General features: G+C 40.1%; 1 protein-coding gene across 1 annotated transcript in view; it reads left to right on the top strand.

The window, feature by feature from the left end:
• Positions 1-19,894, top strand: part of LOC129323566 (myosin light chain kinase, smooth muscle-like) — a 124,524-nt gene that overhangs the window by 52,902 nt on the left and 51,728 nt on the right. The window lies entirely within an intron of this gene.

Below are 19,894 nucleotides of genomic sequence, written 5' to 3'. Positions count from 1 at the left end.
GGGGGCCATCTTCCAGGCTACTCTTAAGTAGTGAGAAGGCCTTTTTTGCTGCTGCATTTACTTACTTCTCTAGCAGCAGTGCTGGATCCAATATAATGCCTAGGGTTTTCACTGAGTTAGCCAGGGTCAACTGTACCCCATCAAGAGTCAGAAGTTGGAGAGGCCCAAAACTGAACCTACAACTTTCTGCCTGCAGTGAATATTCTCTGTCACTTGAAACGTGGCCCAGTTGCTAAGCAAGTGTATGCCTGGACATTAAAAATAGAGAGTATAAAAGCAATACAAGAGCCCCATGGTGCAGAGTGGTAAGCTGCAGTACTGCAGCCCAAGTTCTGCTCACGACTTGAGCTCGAACCTGGCGGAAGCTGGGTTCAGGTAGCCAGCTCAAGGTTGACTCAGCCTTCCAACCTTCTGAGGTCGGTAAAATGAGTACCCAGTTTCCTGGGGGTAAAGTGTAGAGGATTTGGGAAGGCAATGGCAAACCACTCCGTAAAAAAGTCTACCAAGAAAATGTCGTGATACGACTCCCCACTATGGGTCAGTAATGACTCGGTGCTTGCACAGGGGACTACCTTTACCTTTTTTTTACAAAGCAATAAAAACAATGTTCTTTCTACTATGTTTTTAATTCTGTTTTCTTGTTTAAGTTCTCTAGTCTTTACTATGTGTAGTAGGTGCAAAGGAAGGAGGCATAGTTCAAGACTAAAAAACACATACACATTTTCCATCTAACAGAGTAGATGTCATTATATGTCCATTGTAAGACTTAAGTACTACTAGAGAGGTTAAGGGGTTCGAAGAAGCAGAAAATCTGTGAACACTTGACATAGTTCCAAGAACTTGATGTACTTTTCGCCCAGTGTTCAAAATCATTATCACTCTCCTTAGTTTCCTTGTAAATAGATAGCTTGGAAATCGTGGCATGTCAGCTGGAATGCCAATTAAATGCAGATGTAACTGGATGTGTACCTGTTTACAGTGTTCTCTGTAGCTGTGTTGTTAGATTTGGAGAATTTATTAAAAATATTTCTGAAACAGGCCTTTATGGTCCCTGATAATAAAAAGCAACATTTCAGGGAACACATTTATTCTCATAGTATTGACATTCCTCCTACTTATAGCCGACTTCCTTCAGCCCAAACCAGGCAAGTGCATGGCTGCTTATGCCAGAAATGCATGGATTTGTGGTAAACTATGTGAAACATTAACTTACTTACTTACACCCTGCCGCCTTTCTCCCCGTGGGGACTCTAAGTGGCTTACATCATTCTTCTGTCCTCCATTTTTATCCTCACAAAGACCCTGTTGAGGTATGTTAGGTTGAGAAACTGTGACTGACCTAAGGTCACCCAGTAAGCTTTTATGGCAGTGTTCGGAATTGAATGTGGGTCATCCAGGTCCTAGTCTGTTACTCTAACTATTATACCATACCATATAATGTTTCTTTTTAAGGGTTTACATTGTTTTACCAAAATTGATGTAGCTGCTTCATACAGTAATAATGCAGAGATGCTGGTAACATGGCTACATTGGTACCTGCATGTGTGAGCTAGACCTTGGAATAACAGGATGTTGAGAGCACTTATTTCTCTGATCTCTGTTATGTATGGATTAAATAGACTTCATATTCATTTTTTAAAAGATGAGGTAATATGACACAATTTTATTTATTTATGTCATTTATAGTCCGCCTTTCTCACTGAGACTCAAGGCGGATTACACAGTATGAGATTAGTACAATCAGTATCAAGTACATTTCAATACAGTATCAAGGACATTTCCATAAACAATGCCACAGGGTAAGTAGATACAAATTTAAAAGACACAGTATTAGCTAGAATCCAATAAAGAGTAGAAAAAATGCTGAAGCAGAACACAATCAGTTCTTGGACTAACATTAGACAACATGGAGCACTGGTGGTACATAGGAGTTAATATTTAAAGCAAAGATGCCCGATACTGCCTGAGACTCAGGATTGCCAACCCCCTTAAAAATGGTTGCTGGGCCACAGCATGATGTCACTTTCAGGGAAAACATGCCCCTCTAGAAATTGTTGGAAAAGCTGTGGTTTTACCATAGAGTTTCTGGCAAATCCTATAGAGGCATGACATCTCGGTTTTTCCTGGAAGTGACATCATGCCATTGCTGATGTCCACCCCCTCATGTCCCTGCAACCCCAGTTTCCCGTTGGTTGCCTGGTAACTCTTAGACCATTGGTCCAGCTAGCTCAGTGATGTCTGCAGCAACTGGCAGTACTCTACAAGATCCTTCACACCTCTGCTACCTGCGATCTTTTCAGCTGGAGATACAGGGACTGGACCTGGGATCTTGTACATGCAAAGCATGTGCTTTTCTACTGAGGTATGTCTCTCCCCGCCCCCCCCCCCATCTATGTTCAGAGGTGGTATGTCACAGAGTAATAGTTAGTGGGGAGCAAACAGCAGGGAAGGACAGTTCCCTTCAGCCCCTGATGGCATCTTGCTGGTTACTGTTGAATGCAGGATGGAAAGGTAGATGGACGCATGGCCTCAGCAAGCAGTGCTCTCCTTCTCTGTTCTTACAGGGATTTTAAAGGATTGTTGAGATGATATATGTGAAACTATTTGAACATGCAAAATGTACTATGTAGAAATATATTAATATAGAAATATTTATTGCTGTTATTTAAAACCGTTCAATTATATCCTATTCGCCTTAGCTTAGGTCTTGCCTTGGGCAAATCAAAATAATGCTATACCTGAGTGTCATCTCAATACATATTTACTGAAGGCATATGTAATTGGTTCTGGTCATAGAAAAACACTTACAGACATTTAATTACTAATCACAGTCATGACATGTCATGTCATAAATATCTTTGATGACAGTTACATTAGAAAACAACTTTTTGCTTACCTTTTTTCTCTTTTCTCCTTCCTGACTATTCTGTAGTGTAAATATGTGCATTTTAATATGTAATATGAATAAGTATAAATAAAGATTACATGTAGAATAAAATATGTATTCCAAACAGGGATGACTTGCCCAGTTTAATTACCAGTTACTTTGATTGTGACAAGCATGGTTTTACATTTTTAACATTAGTAGTAAATTACTTTAATCCAGCAGACTTCACAAGTACTAAAGTTAATTTTATCTCTTGGGTTAGGGATGGCGGATGGCAGACACACACACATGACTTATGTATGTGGTTTAAGGCTGCCAGTCCCCTGGTGGGGGCAAGGGCAAGGGTTCCCCCGCTCCCAGCCTCTGCCCCCTTCCACTGCTCACTTGGTCAGCAAGGGAAAAAGGCACAGTGAATGAGCTTGGGAGCTCGAGTGCACTCCAGTGTGCTCCGGAGCCTTCCTCATTGGATCTGAATGACATCATTCCCAGCGCGACAAAGGAAGGCTGCCACGTGTGTGTGTGTCTATTTTGCTTAATATTGCACGTGTGAAGTAAGGACTCCAGGAGACCCCCTCCCCATATCCCATCTCCTGGTTTTAAGGATGGGAGACATGGCAACCCTAATGTATTCAAATGTTCGTTCATTTGTGCAGTGCCTGCCAAGCAATTAACTGAAATATCACCATTAAAAAGTTTTTAATGGGATTATATTCTATCCAGAAATTAAAATGGAAACTGATTTGAAAAGCTGTGTTCTTTAGGAGAGAAAAAGGTGGGAACTAAATGGTGCGCAGCCATATTCTTTCAGACTGATCTAAAAGGGAAAACCTTGTTGAAACACGCATTCAAATATGCTACTTTTTTACTTGATGTAATGTCAAATAAATCATGGCAGTCAGTGTCTTCTAATTTTTATATCTGTCTGAAGTATATGTTGTTAATGTTCCTGTCTAGGATAGATTTAAGCCAATGTTCTGTCTCCTGAGAATGCTATATAGTTCCTGTGTCATATTTGCAACACATCTGTGATACAACAACAACAAAAGGACTTTGTAGTTTTTTTCTTAACATTCTTACTGATAAAAACTATCATAGGACACTGTCTCTTTCTGCTTTTTAAATATAGCCAGGACAAAAGAACAACATTAAGAGAAGGGGGGGGAAATCAGATGACCCCCCCCAAGGCATATTAATAGGAACATTCCAAGCTTGGGCCAAACTGGGAATTTTCCTATTACATTTGCCTCACATTGTAAATCTTTTATTCAGAGATTCTTATGAATAATGCTTTGGCCTTTATAAAACTGAAACATGCTGCTATAGGGTGTGTATTGTATGCAGGCAACAATATGCATGTAGATTTTTTATGCATGTGGAACTAACAAGTGTGCTTCTCTTAGAGAGATCCTAGTTCAGCTGTGCTGTTCTTGATCATCTTATCCTCTCTGATAATGCTGTTTTATCTCTTGCAATCCATTCTGAGTCTTAATGAGAAAAGTAGATTATAAATTAAATAAAATAAATTGGAAGATGTTGTGTTTTTTTCCCTTTAGAAAATCAGTGGTAATAAAAATTAGTTCTGTTGTGAATAACGTTGCATTTAATCATGTCCTGCAGAGTTCTTTTGGGATCTCAATTGATTTTTGATCTTCATTTAATGTGGTGTGCTGCTACTGCTGCTGTTTTTGGTATCACAAGAAAGATCCATCAAGGAAGATGTCAAAATATTGTAGCTTTTATAAACTTTCAACAGTTGATGTACACCTCTTCTGAATTAAAATTGAGGGCATGTTTCATTTTCACAATACAAAAATGTACTTTTTATAGAGCATAATTCTTACTCATTTGAGAATAAACTAGATATTCTAGTTATTTTTGTAAAAATGACATGTTCTAATTTTTCTCAGTAGTACTAAGGGCTCTTTAAGTAAAAAGTAGATGGTGGTGCACAAGAACCGGATAAACATGAGAGAGGATGATTTGATGTGACCATTTTTGTTCCTTTTTTGTTTACTATGATGTTGTTATTGGTTTTAGTTCATCTCATTTTGTTGTTGTATTTATTTTACAAAATTTGTATCCCACCTTTTTGCCCTCAATAGAGCCACCAAAATGGCTAACATATTATAGTATATATAATATCATATTTTAAAACCAACCCAAAAGTACAACACAATCAAAACAATTAAAACCAGAATTAAAACAATTAAAACATTGGTCATTGACGATTCCTTCCATTTATATGTAATATGCCATTTATATGCAATGATGCATATAATGTTTCAACAACATTGAAAAATGCGGTCATTTTAGTGGATAGAGTTGGTACCAGGAAATAGATTCTGGTGTGAGAGTAAAGATTTGTGGGTTCATTTCACATGGAAGAAATGACATCAAAATGAACCACATTGCTTTTGAAGTTCAGTCCCATCTCAGGCTTTGTATGATTACTGCTCTCCTCCATCAAATTCAGCTATGGAGATTTCCAGTTAAAGAAAAAAATTAATATCAAGGACTTAATATCAAAATGGTGACAGACCAGCTTGTAAACTAATCTCAGAAAGAAAGCTGACAAGAGCTGGGGAGCCTCCGATTCAGTACACATCAGTCCAAAAAGATAATAATGTAAACACTCAGGATAATTTTGGTAAGAGCACCACAGAATATGGGAGTGAGAGTAGGATGGAAAAGGAGGGCCATGTGTGAAACGGGATGCTGGACTGGATGGACCACTGGTCTGATCCAGCAGGATTCTTCTTACGTTTTTAAACCTCAGTATTTTAAGAAGTTTGCATTCCAATATTATGCACAACAAATTGGAGCTACCTGAAGACATTCATCTTCAGTTTCTGCAGGCCTGACAACTAACTATGTTCATACCTGACAAACAGACTTTGGAATAGTTGAATTGAGCCTCAGATTTTGAAACCATTTGGTTTCTCTTGTGCTGTAGAAGGAATGAATTAAGCAGTTTTATATACCGAGGTACATTAGTTTTTCTCCCTACCATATGGAACTAAACTATGGAAAGACAATCCAGAAGATTGTCTTTTTCCCTGTCATTTTGACCAACATGTCTGTTAATGACTGAGATTATTTGCAAAGTAACACAGCTCTTAAAGTATTGGCTCCATTTGTTTGAAATTAAAGAGGGGAAGTTTTGCAAAGCTTTCACTCAAACTTGATTCAGTAGAAGAGGAATACCTTCCAAATAGTGTCTTAATTTCCACAGATGTTGAAAATATTATGCCTGGTGCCTCTCAGTAGAATATCACAACACATTCTTAATGATGAGTGACTAATATCCTCCAGGGTTCTGATCCAAAAGCTGTTAAGAGTCAATGGAGAGCATTCCCATTGGGTTCATCTTCATTTTGTTGACATTTTGGCAAGATGGTAACATGCTATCTGGCAATGTACAAACGTGCCCACTCTGGCAAGGAGCATTGTAATTTTTTATGTGTTGAATGTTTCATTGTCCTTTGGTAAGCCAGCATTTCTCACAACACTGTTGCTAAACAGGCCTACTTCTGTCATGGGGGATGTGCAAATTAGTTGGCTGGCCCAGTCACTGGACCTTCAGGAGGAGTTAATTTCTCCTGCTTCATTCAATTTTTGCAATACAAAAATGATATTTATTTGTTAAGAATATTCTTACAATACAAATGATATTTATTTATTTAGAATAGTTATATTCTACTGTCATGGACCAGCTAAGCCCAGGAGAACAAAGAGATGCAGAGGACTTTTCTGAGGAAGAGGGAGTCAGCAGCATACTTGAACCAAGCCCACAGCCAGTGACATAGAGAGTGTAGGAGGAGGCAGTCGCTGAGGGGTCAGATGCAGAGTCTCAGCCAGGAACCAGTACACCGGCCTCTCAGCTTTGTAGCCCTGGGCTGGTAACAGAGAGCCATCTGCCAGTCAGATAACCCCCATCGTCATCACCAGAGCCTAGGACACGCCATTGGAAGAAGATCAGGAGACACCTTCAAGCCAAAAGGTTCAATGCCCATCTAGCAGCACAGCACTGGCCCAGCTTCAACAACGAGGAGGTGTGTTTGCAGGAGCAGGACTGAGGAAGCCAGCAGGTGCATGATGCAATACAAGCGGTTAGCAGCATGGGGCTTAAAAACAACAGAGAAAGGAGTAGCTGTATGGAAGTAACACGTCTGTTAGCTACTGACTTTGCTGCCCATATTCTGGATAGATTTCTCCACCTCTGACCTAGGCCTGTACCATAGAAACCTTGCTCCTGGAATTCCCTTTGGACTTGAAGCCATGAGTGTTGTCTGATCTAAGCTGAAAACTTGGAACTGTATTTTGACCAACTCTGATGTCTAGCAATGATCTCTGTGTGCCTCCTGGGTGCCACCAGTCAGGACATCTACTTTTCTTCTGGAACATAGGATTTAAAGTGGCTTTCTAATTTTAAAGTCATAAACAATCTTAAGACATTATAATGATTCAAATTCCCAATGCATCAAGATATCCATTACTGATGTAACCATTGTTACGAAACTCCAGCTGGTCTTCAATGGCAATTCTTTGAGTCTGATCCATGAGAAACTATTTAAACCAGTCCAAGGTGCATCCTCAGATACCTACTTCTGCCTCCAAATGCCTCATCAGGATGGCAGGATCTACTTATCAATGTATCTGAAGAAGTGAGCTGTGACTCATGAAAGCTCATAAACTACCACAAATTTTGTTAGTCTTATAGGTGCTACTGGACTCTTGCTCTTTTCTACTACTTATCAGTGGTTACAGATAGATCTAATAGCATGTCTTTGTCTATACTCAGATGGAGGTTATCAACTAAAGCTATCAGGGCTGTCTTTGTTCAATAGCCAGGCCTGAAACCAGACTCGAAAACTCAGAGCATGAGTTAGCCAAGAAGACCTGGAGCTGGTCCACTACTAGACTCTCAGTCATTTTCCTAAAAAGAGCAGATTAGAGACTGACCAATAATTGGCCACATCATTTTTCTGTAGTGATGGTTTTTTTCACTAATGGACTGATAACTGCTGCTATAAGTGACTGAGGGAAGATGTCTTGAGTTAGTAACTGATTTATGATGGACATAAAGGGCTCATCAGTGTGGTTCCTTCGTTTTAGCAGCCAGAATAGGCAAGGGTCCAGGGCACAAGTGGTGTCCTTCATATATCCCAGGGTCTTGTCAACATTCATCATGGTAATTGGGTCAAAAGATAAGCCGACCAGATGAAGTATTAGGCATTTCTTCTGCCTGGTCTATATTATAGGAAGCATCCAGATCAGAGCTCATTCATGCTATTTTATCAACAAAAAGCTTTGCAAAGGTATCACAGTTAATTTTTTATTCCTGAGACAATAAAGGCTCAGATTTAGGAGAAGAGATGTCAAGATACTTTTCAACAATTGAGTTGGTCTTGAGATAGATGATGCAATAGTCGCAGAAATGCAACATTTCTTTGCTGCTGTCACTGCTGCTTCATAGGTTTTGCAGTGGGCTCTGTAGCTCGCTGTGTCAGATTCATTACAGGTTTTCCACTAGCATCTTTCTAGACATCTTCCAACCCTCTTTAAGTCATTGAGCTCCATGGTAAACCACAGAGCTGACTTCTGCATCAAGGGTGGCAGAAGCTGACAAGCAGTCTTGTCAGTAGCTTCAAGGAGGCTCATGTTTCAAGCTCCCACCACAGCAGAGCATATATTGTCCAATGTTAGTACTGCTTCTGATTTCCAGGTATGTAACTGGAGTCACTTTCAGTGGACTGTCTTCTGCTTGTTGTGTGAAGTAACTGGGCACTAGCTATGCGCCCCAGGCCAAGAGCCACAGTGCAAGAACCCTTGTACTCTTGCTGTTTGGCTCATGTCTAGGCTCTCTGTTTTTATTTATTTAAAATATATTCCATCTTTTCACAGTGCTTGAGGAGGTTTACAAAATATAAATGTACTTAACACATAAATTAATATATATCAAAAAACTACAAGATCTGCAACATATCACTACCAGCTGCCAGCTGGAGACATTCATTACTTACCTCTGCCAAATAATATTTTGTCTTTTAAAGACTTCTCTTCAAAATTAATAACTCCAGGCATTTACTGGCCACCTGCTCATCCTACTTGATGGAAAATTACTAGTCTCCAGGTCCCATAATGTTCCCTGAGACTTGATTGATTGCATGTATTTTTGATGCCATAGAAAACATTATTCTATTACGTTGGCTACCATATCTTTCTTGCCTGGCAGATGGAAAGTTAGATAGAAAAACTTGATCTGCAACATTTTGCCTGCCTTTAAAGGTTAACAATTGAAACCTAGGCTGTTTATTGAGTGCAAATTAAACATTGTATTGCAATGTTATAGTATTTTTTAATAGATTTCTGGAGTGAAATACCATTTTACCACAACTACTTCCCAGTATGTGAAATATTCACTACCATTCTTCTGTTATGTTGGGAAAACAAAAGGCTTATTCCTGGCAAAAGTGGGAGATAGGATAGGGAGAACTTGATGGAGGTGACTGCCATTCCTGCGCAATAATGTCACTTCTGGTGCAACATGGAAACCACAGTATCACACTGGAACCAATTCTTTAGCACTCAGCCAAAAATGCTTTGGTTTGGGGTGATTGTTTAGAATCAGTCCTGGTGCAACACTGTTGCTACTTGGTCATGCCAGAAGTCATGACATCATTGCACAGAAATGATCGTGTGCCTCCTCTTGTCTGACCTGCTTCCATCTGCCGATTAGATGAGGATTGTCGGGCAGAGGCCTTAACTGCAGGGAGATTGCCCACCATAAGCAAGCACCTAGCAAGGCTAGCTACAGTCAAACCTTGCACCACAATAAATAAATTTAAGGTGCCACAAAAAAACCTTTTGTTTTTCTACAGTGAGCTAACTCAGCTATTCCTCTGGAATGTAAATGAAAATTTATAGCAATTGGTTCTTATCAGGAGTTTATGGCAGCTCAAGCTACATTTTTATTATTTAGAAGCAGGAAACATAAATAAAATAACCATGTGTTTCCTACAATTAGTCACATCCCACAGAAGTCGGAAATACTCAAGGTAACAGGCAAGAAAATCTAATTTTTATTGTGCATCTATGAAGAATTATAAGCTCCGGCTTTTGTCTGGCATAATGTATGGTCTTTTTAATACCACCCAGATTTAGCACTTCAAAAATTAAATGTGTGAGCTCACTTTTTCATGTTTCTGCATACCTATCTGTATTTTAATTCTAATGTGTTGACATAAGTGGTTTAAAACAGACATGTATGTCCTTTGTAAATTTAAAAGGGTTGTGAAGCTGTCAGATTTCACTTTAATACAAATTCCTTTCCCTCAACTATAGTGTGATGGGTAGGTGGGCAAAGCTTTCTTAACTAGGTCCAAGATAATTACCATTGCTTTAAAAAATGCTTTCTCAAGAGTTGGCCATTCCTGTGAAATATAAGTAGTTAATGATTACTTTGTACTATTAGGTAATGGTTTTTGCAACAAATAATTTTCTGTTTAACTAAATGTTGAGTTCCCTCAAATGACATACAGGAGTTCTCAGGTAAGAATTGTATATAATATAATATTATATTAATATAATAAACACCTTAAGACTTCTAAGTAACTTTTAAATAAACAAGCATTTGAATGATTTCCGATCAAATTAGCATTATAGTATATACAAATATTAACTGCAAAGAAAATTACAGAACCAAAGATTCGTTCTGGAGTGTGATCATACTTATTTTGATTGTATTTTAGCAGGGGTAGTTTTTACACTAATTATACCTTTACAGTCAGTTCACTAAGGATGTTGATAAATTGGAAAGTGTTCAGAAAAAATGTCAAGACAAATTCTGGAGTCATGAGTTACAGTGGAAGGAGCTGGGTTTGTTTAGCCTGGAGTGGGAGAGGTTTACAGAAGATATGTTCACAGCTACCTACAGTAATATGTAAAAGGATGCTAGAATTCTTTCCAGTGTGGATAGGACATGAAACAATGGCCTTAAACTACAGGGTGACACACTCAAGTTGCATTTGGTTAATTTGCTTCTGAGGGACCTGTAAGGACTTGAGGAGGCCATCTCATTTTCCACTGTCCCACTATTTCCTCTTTCTGTTCCCTGAAAGGCCCCATACCAACTCCTTTTTTCATGCTTCCTTCTCTCCCACTGGCCTGCCGAGTCCAACTTCAAAGGCCCAAACAGCCCTCTGAAGCACCCTTCCCCTTGCCTTTTATTGATAGAAACTAAGAGCCTCGCTACAAGTGACATCTTCCACGCGAAGGGCACTTGATCATTTTCGCAAGTCTTTCTGGGTACTGAAGTCCCTCTCCCACACCCCTTTTCCTTCTGTTCCTTCCCGTCTCCGTTAGCACGGCTGGCTGAAGAGACGGAGAAAGCCTACGAGAGCAGCTTTCTAAGCTTTCTCTAGAGTATTTCCCCCCCTCCCCGAGCAAGACGATTAGCAAAGTTGCAGCGGGCAGCTCGGGGAGGGGGGAATACTCTAGAGAAAGCTTAGAAAGTTGCAGCTGCCCGCCCCCAAAGATCATTGAGAGCAGGCTTGCGACTAGAGAAACGATTTGCAAACGCAGGCTTTCTCTGACTTTTAAGGCAGCGATCCTAACAGTTCTAACAGAGAGGGGAGGACTTCACATGTCAGCTTTCTCTAGAGCATTCCCCACCCCCCAGCAAGACGATTTGCAAAAGCTGCTCTCGTAGGCTTTCTCCGTCTCTTCAGCCAGCCATGCTAACGGAGAGGGGGAGGAACAGAAGGAAAAGGGGTGTGGGAGAGGGACTTCAGTACCCAGAAAGACTTGCGAAAATGATCAAGTGCCCTTCGCGTGGAAGATGTCACTTGTAGCGAGGCTCTGAGGCTTCAGCTGGCAATACTGATGTAGTTGCCTAGCAGCAGCCATAGGGGACATTTTTTTTAAAGCTACAGGTGCTGCTTCTATTGTTTTGGAGGTTTTTTTAGCCACTGCTACATTTTTTAAAGATTTTAGATTTTTCTATAAACCTGGGACTTTTCTCAGGTTTGTAGAAATATTTGTCTTGTCTGTTCATGGCTCCAGTGTCCATATTTAAGTATTTATAGATTTGGCCATATTGAGAATTACATATATGTTGATTTAAATAAATTACATTCTTCTTTTCTAGTTTTTTTTCTCACAATGTTAAAAACCATTCCTAACGGCAGTTCAGACACGTAAAGAGCTGCTTGCATTGAAACTTGCTAGTTAGATCAAGCTACAATTCTTAGGGACTTCTGAATTCAAACAGTTAGAACTAGAATTTGTTTACTGCCCACAAACCAGATTCCTACTGTTAGTGGAAAGTAACAGGAAGTTTTGGATCAAATTCTGGTGTGAAGTTGGATGGATGCACAGCAGTGTTGGTTTTATAACAATCTCATATATCAAAATGTAGTCATTTCTATTCTCAGACTGCTACTGAAACTAAGCTTTTAGAAGCCCATTGTGTCTAATGCTTGTGAAGTATTCTGTTCAACAAACAAAATTTACCTCAGCTTTTTCCTGCCTATCTTTATACCAACCCTACCTGTTGAATAAACCTGCTGTTATCCTTTTGAACTTTACTTAGCCTCTAGTGCCATTTCATTTTAAAGAAGACATGGTCTTCTGCTTTTGGGCTGTGATATAAACCAAATATATGTTTTTAAGTGTGGGACAAAAGGAATTCTAAGTTACACCCAGATATAAGCTACCAGAGGCTTCCCTGCCCCAGCAAACAACCTCGCCAGTCTTGGAGGGAAAATCTGCCTCAGTGTGGGGGTGAGTGGGCCAGCACGCTATAACATCACTCCAGTGCTTCCTGTTTCCTGGTCCTTGGCCTGCACAATTCTTGTAAGTGTCCAGATCTTTTAACCCTTCCTATTCCTGTCTGACGGGGAGGGCGGTGTAGAAATGTAATATAATAAATAAATAAATATTCTAGCTGGGAGGTTTTCACTTTATCATGAAAATAAGTTTTGAGTCCCTATGTATACTCCTTTCCCAATCAAATCAAGGTGTACATCCTTTATGGCCCAGCTCAGGATATCCCAATAGCCATCCGTATTTCCCTTTCTGGCAGTTGGGCAAATGGTCATCTCTATCCTGCCTGTTTGCGTCCATAAAGGAAACTCATCTAAGCCTACAATCTGAGAAGTTTATAGCTTCATTCCCAGAAAAGACTCCCTGAGTGTTAATCAAGGTATCTTGTATTTCTTTATCATGACAGTCATAGGCCCAGCGGAGATCTTGGGGTTTTGTATTAAACTTCTTTGAGTATTTTAAGCCAGATCATAAAAATCATCTCCCTGAAAATACTCTCTGTGTGACATTCCTGACTGTGTAACATTTTCAATACCATGTAGATCAACATTTTCATATTGTAAATGTCACCTGTTACATTCCTGACTGTGTAACATTTTCAATACCATGTAGATCAACATTTTTCATATTGTAAATGTCCAGATATGGTATGTACCTGGCTGCCCACCAAAGGCCTCCAATTGAGGAGAGGGCATCCTCCTTCCTTTCCTTACTCCTTGAAACATTGACGAGGCAAAGCATAATTAATTTTACATGAATGAGCCCAATTGCTGCTTCCATCAGAACAGGTAGGTAGCCGCTATTCCCCACATAAATTTAAATGCAATTAAGATGAAGATAACACTGAGTACATTTCAGTCCCAGTCAAAATTCCACAGTAAAGCAACTCAGAAGCTACATTCAGAATAAACCATGCAAATTAAATATGGGAAAGCTGCCATTTACCTGCAGTCTGAGTCTCAAAAATTGTATTTGTTGAGATTATAATTTCCAAGCAGAACATGAACAGTAATATTTCTCATTATATTATCCATTTCCATGTGTATCTGTGCCAAAGGTGGATCTTGTATGTGGTTGAAAATCAGTCATAAGAATCTCAACTTTCAAAATTGCAGATAAGAGTATAAGAACAAGAGGCACCCTGGCTCAAAGGCTAGAGGTGACTGAACACAGCATTCTGTGGTCAGGGAGTGGGGCTTCTCAAACTTGTCTCTCTCCTCTAGCTGTTGCTGTCTGTGCCTATGACCTCTTACCTCTGCCCCTCCAATTAAACATTTGGAAATAAGTTAACAGTCTAGCAGTGCAGTTCATTGCTTTCAGTGAGCTTGAACTGGAGTTACTCTGCATAGGGTTGCACTGTAAATTACTTATGTTGCTGAACATTTATAATACCCAAATATAAGATGAACCCCCCCCCCCCAACATTTTACACACAACTTTTTACATTAACGTACATGTAACTTAGCTCCCTCTTTTTCTCCATGGTCCTCGAGGAAAAAAAACCTTAGTCATCTTTCTGGATAAATACAATATGCAAAAACAATGCTTGCAATAATATTTAATTTGCATGGTTTATTCTGAATGTAGCTTCTGAGTTGCTTTACTGTGGAATTTTGACTGGGACTGAAATGTACTCAGTGTTATCTTCAGCCCTAATTTTAATTGCATTTAAATTGATTCCACAACCCCAAAAGCTCAGACCTGGATACTCAATGCTTTGCTTTAAAGCCAAGTGAGGAAAACTACAGTTGTGATTTCTTCACAGAATGTTATATTCCATCAGTATCAGGTATTTAAAAGGGAACACTGTTCAGCAGCTGTCCAGAAAGGCAGCAGTTACATACCTTCAGCATTCCAAATGTATTCCTGCAATTTCATCATTCTAATGTTCCTGTAGCCCTCACTTTATCAAAACAAAGCTCATCTTATGCATTGTCTGTCATGTTCAGAATACAAAATTAAAAAGAACAGAAGAGGCTCTGTTAGTGTAGGAGAGCAGATTGCTCAGAAGTAACATCTAACCTATGGTTTTACTGAAAACATCTGGACACTGCTTTTGTTGTTTAAAACTCATGGAGAGTCCTGCATTTCTAGAATGTTGACCTTGTGCTGAGAAGAATGTATTGGACCCCTAGAATGGAAACATGAATCAACTTTAGTAATTTCTTAAAGTTAAAATGTCTGTACATGTTTTTTTGAGGTGGTGGGGTTAGGCTTAGGTATTTGCAGACAAAAAGAGACGATAGCATTTATTTAACAAAACTGTACAGTAGAGTTGAATTATGGTGAATTGAAATAAGGCCTCTGAAACTGATTGAGTTTGCAGTAACTAGAAACTCTGTAATGGTGATGAGAGGCTAAAGTACACAGAGAACATAAATTAATGTAAAACAGCAAAGAAATGAAATACTGAGATATTAAACCTATTTTAAAAATTTATTAAAATTGTATATCTAATCATCTGCTCTGTTGGATCTGCTGCCACTGTGCCGCATATACCTTTTCATTCCCAGTTACATTCAGCCTTAGCTCATCTCACCTGTGATTAACCCAGATCTGCTCCTCTGACATACAGGGCAGACATACATAACTGGGCAGAGATAACCTCAGAGATAACCAGAGTTGGATCATTGTGCTTCCCTTAAGAAAATTATAATGGACTAATTACAAGATGTAGAATCTGAAAGGTCTCCTGTAATGTATGAGTTCTGCCAAACAAACTTCCTTCTACTACATCTGTGTAATAGGCAAAACTATATTTAATGAAATTCTATACAATTCTTGGGTAATGGAATCTACCAAACTGGATGAAACTTGTGGGAAGATATGTGATAGGATCTTCTGCTGTTAATTATTATCATTATTATTTTAAGTTATCACAGTCCACTAGATGTTTGGGATGGAGTTTTTGGTCCCTCACTGACTCGGATTTAATCCAAGAATCTAGGAGTCAGTGAGGTATGTGGAATGTTCAAAGTAATGTGGCTGTTTACAACTGTCCAGTTGTTATCCTGTATATGCCGATATCGCCTAGATGTTTAGTCCTTTTGGAACTGCACCTAGCTCTCCTATCATTGCTGGAATTACTTGTATGTTCTCCCAGAGATGCTGAACTTCAAATTTTAGATCTTGATATTTTATTATCTTTTCAGCCTCTTTTTGCTCAATTTGACTTAATTTGGGATTGCCATATCAATCAATATGACCTTCTTACTTCCAAACACAGTAATATCTGGATTATGATGATTTCATTTATACACTGCTTTTATCCACAATGGGAACCCAAAGTAGCTTACATTGTTCTTCTGTCCTCCATTTTTATCCTCACAATAACCTTGTAAGGTTGGTTAGGCTGTGAGTGTGTGACTGGCCCAAGGTCACCGGGTAAGATTCCATGGCAGAGCGGGAAATCGAACCTGGGTCTCTTAGATCCCAGTCTGACACTCTGACCACTACATAACACTATATAGCATTCTTTAGGCTCAGGTCACTCTTTTCTTTTTCTCCATTGTTGTGAAGGTAGCTTAAAGCTACGATGTTTCAGGATCCCAGGGTGAGGAAAGGGGAGTCAAATTCCAAAATCTGTAAATAAGTGAAGCCAGGGACAGAACCTAACAGGTGTAGGAGGTCAAGCTCTGTTGGGAGCAATGAGGTGCTTAGTGAGAAAGCAGTCAACTCTCACAGTCAGATGTTGCCAAACTGGAGTAAGCTGAGAGATTGTATAGGGCTTGTTGCAGCAGGACTAGTCATTGGGATCAGCATACAAAGTGCTCTGTCAGGTGATAGGGACTGATACTGTGGAACATGATGGGCTCTTGAAGAACATGTCTGTCTGCAAGATGTATTTATTTTATTTACATTATTTATAGTCCACCTTTGTCACTGAGACTGAAGGCAGATTTACGCAGTTAAGTCAATACGATCAATGGCTAGAGCATTCAGTAAACAATACAATAGGGTATAGATTGCAGAAATTGGAAAACAAGCAGAAATTCTATAAAGAGGTGAAACAAAACATAAGCAATTTAACATAAGTACCCCATAGGAGCATACTTGCAGCAACAGACAGTATATAGCAGTATAGTGTACAGTCCATATCTCTTTACCAAAGGATCTCTCTGAGCCATTTCCTAACAACACAATCCTGTTACCTGTGTAACAATGCCCTCCTGAATAATTTAGTTTTGCATAGTTTGTGGAAAGCCAGGAAAACGGGAGCTTTCTTGACCTCTTTAGACAGGCTTTCCCATAAGGTGGAGGCCACCACAGAGAATGCACATGTACAAGCAGCTGTTGGTTTTGCTCATTTGCAGGGTGGTACTTGCATAAAGCCGGGTTGAGGTGAGCTAAGCTGCCATGGTCGACCATAGGGAAAGAGATATGAAGGTCCAAGGCCATGAAGAGCTTTGTGTGTGATAGCTAAAACCTTGAATTCTGCTTGGTAATTGATGGTTAGCCAGTGGTGTAACTGCAGAATGGAAGTAATATGCATACTCTGCCTAGCTCCTGATAATAGTTGAGCTGCGGAGTTCTGTACCAACTGAAGTCTTTGAGTCAACTTTGAAGGGAGACCTACATAGAGGGCATTACAGTAGTCTAGAATTGTTACTATGGCATGGATCCAGGTGGCCAGATTGGCTGTGTCAACGTAGGGGGCCATCTTCACAGCTTTACTGTGTTGGAAGAAGGCCTTTTTTGCACCTGCATTTACTGACTTCTCTGCCAGTAGTGCTGGATTTAGTATAAACCCTCAGTTGAGTCAGCCAGGGTCAACTGAACTCCATCGACAGTGGGGAGTACAGTGTCCTTCAAGAACTTCACCTTTTCAGCCATCATCTTTTCCATCTTGTCCGGGTTCAGTTTCAATTTGTTTGCTTTTAGCTATTTGACCATAGATGTCAGGCTGTAGCTCAAGACCTCCAATGCTTCAATTGGGGATTTGGATATTGCAGAAACATAGTGGTTGTGGTACCGATAATCAGGTGCCATAACCTGGATGGTAAGGCCTCCAACTTTAAGGCACAAAGACACATCCAGAGTCCACTGCATTTATTGTTGATACCTTATGCTCAAATCTATTGAGAATCTAGATGTTACATTGTTGCCGTCTTCATTGTCACCCCCTTCTTTTAATGCACTGCAGTTAAACCACAATCCTTTTTTGTGTGAATATACTATTCATATCTGAAGCGCTGTTGCCCTACCTGGTGTGGCTGGCCTAAGACCACATATCTTACCAGAGGCCAAGAATGAGTCTTACCTGTTTGATCTCCAGCCGGACATTGTGCTGTGTGTCTCGCTCACTGAGCTTCAGATATCTTTAGAAGACCAGGCATCAGTTGAATACTGGCCAGTTTCTCCTATATTGAATAGTGAAAGAGCACTACCTCCAAGAACCTCCCAAGAAAATATCAAGCACTGGAAATACTGGAAATAATATCTTTGGTAATTCCTGTTGTAATCTCCAGAGATTCTAAATGTTTGAAAATAAATCTACTTCTTCAAAAGCCAAACCCTATAGTTAAACCATTCAGTACTGCAATGTAGATATTTATGCAATGTAGATGAGCCTGCGAAAGCGGGGAGGGCGGAATATAAATATAATAAATTAAATTATTAAATTAAATTAAATTATGTGGCTGGCTTTTTAGTGTATGTGTCTGAGATAAAAAGAACTATGGTTGAACAATAAGTTGCCAGCAGGAATATCTAAACTAAACAACACTATGGGAAGTGACCCTGGAAGATAAATTTTTTTGCAGATTGCTTAAAAAAATTAGATTTGTGTTTAGCTATTCACATGAGTATGAACTGGACAGAAATAAACGAACAGTGTATGCACCAAGGTCCATAATTGTGCTCTCTGAAAACTACATGGGATTGCTATAATGGTAACATCCACTCTCAGTGGTGCTTTTTGTTGGTTCTAACTAGAGATGGGCATGATCCAAAAAATTTTAACGATCCAGCAGATTGTGGATTGGCGCCGACGACGATCCCTAATTAACGACCTGTGCCGATCATCTCCCGTTCCCGAGCCGTGGATCGTGGAGGCCAAAGCGGGGCACGCTGGTATTATGTGGGAAGATGGGTGATGATGGCGGCCGCCGGGCGTGGCGGGCATGGGGAGGCGGTGACGAGCCACCTCCCCTCAGGTCCCATTCAGCAACACAGGAGGTCTGTGTTTGGCCGTCAGAGCTGCCTATCAGGGTTTGCAAGGATGAGATTGGAGTGCCCATCACTACAGAACCCCCTTCCCCCTCCCTCCCCTGGGTGTCTTCTCCCAACTTGTGACTGCTTTGCTGCTCCGTGGTTGGAAGGAAGCCCTGCTGATCAAGGCAAGCTGGGCTTCCATTCGGGTTTCCAGGGTGACAGGAGGGCAAACAGAGCTCAGGCATTCCCCTGGCTGTGTTGCCAGGGAATAGATTGCTGGCGCCTGAGTGTCTGGATCCCCAATCCGAGCCCGAACGCCCCGATCCAGGCCTCTCCCGATCGCTGGATCATTGGCCGTGGCCGATCGCCATTATCATGGGTTTTTTCGATTGTAATGCGGATCGTGCCCATCTCTAGTTCTAACCAACTGATTGGAAGCAGATCTTTGATTTCCACTTTTCCCCAGCAGCTTCCTTTGAATCTTAAAAAAAAAAAAGCTGTGTGTGTTATGTGCCATCTAATCACCTCTGACCTATGGCAGCCCTATGAATGAAAGACCTCCAAAATGTTCTATCGTTAACAGAATTTCTCAGATCTTGCAAACTGAAGGACATGGCTTCTTTTATTGAGTCAAGCCATCTTGTTTCGGGTCTTCCTGTTTTCCTACTAACCTCCACTTTTCTTAGCATTAACTTGACTTTTTCAGAAAGTCTCGTCTTCTCATGATGTGACCAAAGTACAATAGCCTCAGTTTTGTCATTGTAGATTCTAGGGAGAATTCAGGCTTGATTTGATTGATTCCTACTACTGCCATGAACTCAGCAGGTGGCCTTGGGTAAGCCACTCCTCTCAGCCCCAGCTCCTCAGCTGCATTGTGGGGATAATAATAACACTGACTGTTAATTGCTCTGAGCGTGGCAGTAATCTGTCCAGAAGAGCAGTATTGGTTGTTGTCCAACTTTCACTTCTATACATAATAATGGAGAATACCATAGTATGGATTACTTTGATCTTGATCTCCAAAGAGAT

Source organism: Eublepharis macularius, chromosome 2, assembly GCF_028583425.1.
Source record: "Eublepharis macularius isolate TG4126 chromosome 2, MPM_Emac_v1.0, whole genome shotgun sequence".
In the NCBI taxonomy this organism is placed as follows: Eukaryota; Metazoa; Chordata; class Lepidosauria; order Squamata; family Eublepharidae; genus Eublepharis; species Eublepharis macularius.
Note: the sequence above shows the minus strand (reverse complement) of the source record. Positions and strands in the feature narration are given on the sequence as shown.